General features: G+C 42.0%; 1 pseudogene; it reads left to right on the top strand.

Annotated features, from left to right (window-relative positions):
• The first annotated feature begins 2,497 nt into the window (after positions 1 to 2,497).
• LOC105081664 (Y-box-binding protein 1 pseudogene) overlaps positions 2,498 to 6,000 on the top strand; it is an 80,377-nt pseudogene continuing 76,874 nt past the window's right edge.

The raw sequence follows: 6,000 nt of genomic DNA, 5'->3' as shown, positions 1-6,000 counted from the left end.
ACCAGAAAATGCAGAGTCTTGACCATATTCTCAGAGACTTGCGAGTCAGCTGGTGTAGAGTGGGGCACATGTAATAGACTTAGTCCATTTCAGAGAAAACCAGTGTGGTCTAATGGAAAATAACAGAGGTTGGGAACAACATTATGGCCACTCAGCATTGCCCCCCACCCAGAGGTCTGAGTCACTGCCATCACAGTGGCAGGAGTGTTCGCTACTTTGTGGCAGTGTTGTCACAGGGGAGCTGTCAGCAGGGCATCCTCAGGGCTCAGTGAGCACCAGGAGGTTGGGTGAGAATGAACAGGAGCACATGTGATATTCCAAGAGATGCCCAGCAATCACTGGGAGAGACAGAGCAGTTTGACAGTCACAGTAGCACCTGGAAATAAAATGTTTGTAATTTTCAAGACCCTCTCTGTTGTTTGCTTTGGTTTAATCTGAAGAATAACCTGGCTTGGAAACCATGGGTCATATATACATGTGATTTGTAGGCAAGAGATATTTTATGATTACAGGAGAAAAATCTCAAAAAGGTAAAGAACAAAGAAAAGAAGAGGGAAATGCAAATTTAAAGGGAAATCTTGTAACACTGCCATCATTTTAGTTTCTTTACTTACATATTTCACACTGTGTTTGGGGTGATTTTAAGTTCTTAAAGCTTGATCAGTAGTTTCCACATCAAACAGGATCGCTTCTGCCTCTGATTAGAATGGCCACAACTACCTCAGATATCTTCAGATCTCCACGCTGCAGAACATTGTGAATAATATCTCAGGTAGATCTTCTGGGGTCTGGAAGGTTAACGGGGTGAGAGGAGTGGGGAAGACAACAGAGAACATAAAGGGTAAATGCTTTGAAACAAAAATTATGCCAACCAATGGAAATCTAGAAACGTAAAACATTTTTTATCAGCCACTTGCTTCCCCCTTTGTAGTCATAATATATATGAAAACATCCACTTCTTCTCTCTCAAGTGATGGCTTTGATTAGCACAGATCATCGGTTGCTGTCATGACCTGAGATAGAGAGGTTGCTGGGTCGCTTTTCCCTCCTGAGTAGCATCATGACAGGCTGTCTCAACTTCAGCACTATTGACATTTTGGGCCAAATATTTCTTTGTTGTGGGGCTGCGTTGTAGGATGTTTGGCTGGATTCCTAGCCACTACTCATTACGTGTGATCAGCAACTTTCCCCCTGTTGTGACTACCAAAAATATCTCCAGAATTGCCAAATGGTCTTCTGGGGGCAGAAGTGCTGCCAGTAAAGAACCACGGCCTTACAGGGTCACCAGTGATCCAGCTGTCCCCCTCCTTCCCACTGTGTGGCCCCCTGCACGCCTCCAGTGAAGCTGGCCCCTGCTTCCTTGCAAATATTCCCATGATGCCTCACAGCTGAGCTGTAGGGAGCTCAGTGCTGTGCTGTTTGGCCTTACTCGTTTATCTTCGGTGACTGGCAAAGTTCCTATGCAGTTAAAAAATAACTCTTGTTTCCATGTGGCTGAAAATATTGCCTCCAGATCTGCGAATTATTGATTATTCTACCAAAATCCAATGTTCTCTGACGGTTTTCTCATCTCTTATGTATGCATTTAACTGATCTGGGAGCAGCAATAGGGTTCATGAAATTGGAAGTCTGATAAAGTTGGCCAGGTATAGAAGCTGCTTATTCTGTGGAAATGTCTCTCGTTTACCAGCAGCCAGTGTTGCTGCTCTCCAGGTCACAGCCCTCTCATTTTTCCTCCAGTGTCCCTGTGTTCTGACCAGCTCTTGGCTTTTAGAAGTCTTGTCTTCATGTTGCTATATCTGAATCAGATATGTGATTTCCTTTCTTCCTCCTACAGATTGTAATGGCTTGTATTAACTGAAGACTCATGATCCTTTATAAGTGTTACTTTGACTTTTCTGATCTGATTGCTGCTAAATTAGTGAAGCTTCCAGATAAAACAATAATTGATTTACATGTGGGTTTTATCTATAGCCTGTTTATAAATGAAACCTGTAGCTCACCTAGATAGGAATACACCTGGCCTAAGGCAGGTCTTAGGAGGAGATTAGCTACTCATGAGGTTTGCCTGTGACAAAGATTCTCCCCCCACAACCAAATTCTAAAGAGAATTCTTTGAGCCCTTTTTCAATGAGGCCACATCCTTAAGCCTTGTCCTTAAGAGCCCAGTTGTAACAAGAATCCTGCTAAGCAATTTAGGGAGAATCCCTCACCCTCAAGATCCCAGCAGATTTCCTCCCTCCCTCCCTCTCCACCCTCCAGGTGATATCTGATCATTCTGACCTGCCTTCAGCAAGACTCCTGCTAGTTTAGCAAGAATTCCTCTACCCCCGATGTTTCCTCTTAGTAATTTTCCATCCACTGGCCCTCCTTTCCTGCCTCCAACCTGCTCCTTGGCTATAAATCCCCCACTTGTGCTTGTTGTATTCGGAATTGAGCCCAGTTCTACACTGAGGTCTCTTTTCTCCAATGCAGTCGTTTCTGAATAAAATCTGTTATGACTGCTTTAACCACCTTCCAACGCTGGGTTTCTCCAGTATCTGTTCAAGCACAAAAACTTGCTGCAATTGCCAGCGAGGGTCCTATATTTGTCTCTAACAATGCCTCCAAGAGTTCTTTCACTCAAGCCTTTATCAAGAATAAAAAAGGGTTGATGGAGAAGAGTGAGTCACCACCGTCTGAGCTAAAACTGTGACAATATGTCATGCTCAGTGATGTTCATGGATGAAAGAGGGAAGGGAAGTTCCCCAAAAGACTCTATATGAGTTAGAGACCCAGTAGCTTTAAGGGAAGAAACTGAGGTGAGGGGAGAAAGTCAAGGCTGGCCAACTCTGTGTGAAGCTAAGGAGCTTTCACAGATGGGGAGAGGAAGGGATGTTTTGAGCAGCAGTGAGGGTTGCTCTGATTATTCTCAGTCCCACCTATCTCCCCTGAGACCTGTGGCAGGTGATATTAAATTTTTAAACATTATTCTAATCTCTGCGAGATGCTAAGATATCAAGGTAGAACTGCTTTGTGCCTAATAAATAAATTAGAATGAAAAAAAGTTGAAGCAGGGTCTGACATACATCTGGAGGGAAGTTCTTGAAGGAAAGCATACAAAAATAGGTACATGGTCCAGAAAGAGAGTGCAAATGAGGGGACATAAACTCAGGCATCATCGGCTTCGTGATAAATAAGATTCAGGTTGAAGGGCATTTGCTTTTCCCTCCTCCCTCAAGTTGTCTGTTGAAGGATCTGAGATCGATATACCGCGGAGGGTGGAGAGTCTCACGAGCGAGGGATCAGCGCAGGAGCAGCGATGGCTCCTGCCGAGTCGGGGCCAGAGTGGCCGGGGCATGCGCACTGCCTCCTCCGGCAGTCTGGGACCCTCCGGGCTAGCACTGCGAGCAGTAGAGCAGAAGGCTCCCACGGGCTTTCCAGGAAGGCTGTATTTATCGGTAAGGTACTGGTAATCGGCTAGGAATTTCCAGAGTTAAGAGGAATAAAATGGGACTTAACCAACCAATAATTCAGTCGGCGAGGCAAAGCCAGAGTAACCCCATTTTGTTACTTGAATTTTTTCCCTTTTGTGGGTAGTGTGGCCCAGGAAAACGTGGGTTACATGAATAGGGCTGAACCTTCATCAAAATACAAGGGAAGACGTCAACTCTTTGCTGTGAAGTTAGATGGAGAAAATTTTATGCCAAACATAATAGATACCAACTTGCACTCACTCAGCTCTGCTTTAAATGAAATTCTCTATTCTTTTGGTGAAACACACTGAATAGTGACTATGGCTGACTTGACGTTTACAGCTAGTGTGTCCTGTCCGGTTCGTACAGTGTCTCAAGCACACCTCTTCCATCAGTCAATTTGTGTGCCAATCAAGGGTCAATTATGTTTACTCCTAAACTTGTCAATTGTTTTACTTTTATTAAATTGTAGTAACTTAATTAAGTAATATGTAAACTGATGAAGTATAAAGTGTGAAAAGAGACTATTTTTGATTCTATAAAAGCTAAGTTAAATGCTTAGGTAAGACTTGATAAAGGAGAGTGAGACAAAAGATAGAAAAGACGTGTAAACTCTGGAAGAATTTTGCATCAGGTTGCTTTACAAGTAGTATATTTAATTAAGTTCTTGTTTCACTTTAAAGGCAATGAAATGGGAAAAAAATAGACAATGCCTATGGCTGTGATTAATGAAAAGAATTGTGACCCATAATGTCATCAGCTCTGGCCCTATGTGTAAATATTACATTTATACTTGCCTTTGTATGTTCTAAATGAAAAGAAAATGTATAAAATAATATGCATCATTATTTTAATGCCTGCTGCTGTAAATTACTTGTTCAAGTAACTGACCAATAACAGCACCAATCACCAAACAATATAAAGAGAAATTCTGGCAATTAATTCCTAATTTCTCATGTTAGGGCTTGATACGATTAGTTAACTGTTAGTGATGCCAAGGGAATCCATCCTGTTTGGGACTTTCTGAATTCTTCTCTTGCCCTCAAGCTTAGCTAGCCTCTTCTTCTGCTCCATTAATATTCTATATGGAAATGACCACTTCGTTGTAACAAGGGCTTTGATATAAATTGTGTCAGAATCTCTATTACTGCCTGAGTTTGCATATGAAATAGCAATGTTCTTGCTAATTGATTTCTAATGATCTTTTGCTTTCTGTTAATATGCTCTGCAAAATAACTGCCACACCATCACTCATACCCGGGAATAGCTTCTGTCCCTGCTTGTTGGTCCTCAAGCTGTCTCTCTCTGGGTGCTTTTGCCTGCTGACTCTATGTGGTGCCCACTGCCTTTTTCTTCTATCTCTGCTTGAGCAGGGAGAAGCAAAATTTAAACTCTTTAAACTTTTGAGGGAAAAGTTAAGATCAGATTAGGTTTGATATTCAAAATGGACTCCTCACTGGGTAATATGATACACGAGTTACATAAAGTGAAAAAAACAAAGGTAATTCTGAAAAAGCTATTTTGTACCCTGAAAAACTAGAAATTCAAGAAATAGGGGGTCTTCTTTTTCAAAGCGATATCCTGAGTATGCTATGGTCATCCAGGATGACATACTCACATAGCCACATTTGAGAACTACATAGAAGTATAGTTCAGAAATATTTAAGGACCGTTAGGAAGAAACTGTAGAAAAGTACAAAACAAAGGAAGCTGCTGTAGAGAAGCTGGGCAAAAAGTACGAAGAAACTAGAGAAGAAAGAGGATGACTGAGTGACTGACATAGGCAGAGATCTGCTAGGACCACCAGGCAGAATATGCACTTATTGATCAGAGGGACAACAGCCATGACAGACTGATTAAGGGAGAGTTTCACAGGTGCCAACTTGAGAGTTGCATGTACAGGAAAAGGAAAGGCTAATTGATTGGGATCACTACTATTAGGGTGGAATGAACAAATGCCATCAATTTGGAGTAGGGGATATTATGAGGAAATATTTTACCTGGAAGTGAGCTCAGACAAAACCACTTTTTATCCTTCATCATCACTGGAACTGAGAGGTGACTCTTGAGGACCCAACAATTCTGAGGAGATGGCTAAGTTATACTAGATATAGAAATAAGAAGGGCAGACTGACCCAAGGGTTATGGCTGGAGGAATAAAATAAACTGGGAATAGAAACACACACAGAATCCCAATGAAAAAGCCTTGGGATCACCATCACCACCACCACCACCACCACCATCATCATCATCATCATCATCATCATCATCATCATCATCATCATCACCATCATCACCATCATCACCACCATCATCACCACCATCACCACCACCACCATCATCATCCTTTCTTCAAGTGCCCACAATCCTGTTGTTTTCTGGAGAAGACTGATTCCTCATTGAACACTACCCTTCTCATGCCTTGTTCTAGAAAGTCATCTTTTAAGATAAGAGATGGACCAATTATGTCATCTTTTAACCCACGTAACAAAGGCTGTCCATCTCTGATGATGTTACCAAAAAAGGCACTATTGAGTCAAATTTA

The sequence above is a fragment of the Camelus bactrianus genome, chromosome 1 (genome assembly GCF_048773025.1).
Source record: "Camelus bactrianus isolate YW-2024 breed Bactrian camel chromosome 1, ASM4877302v1, whole genome shotgun sequence".
Lineage (NCBI taxonomy): Eukaryota > Metazoa > Chordata > Mammalia > Artiodactyla > Camelidae > Camelus > Camelus bactrianus.
Note: the sequence above shows the minus strand (reverse complement) of the source record. Positions and strands in the feature narration are given on the sequence as shown.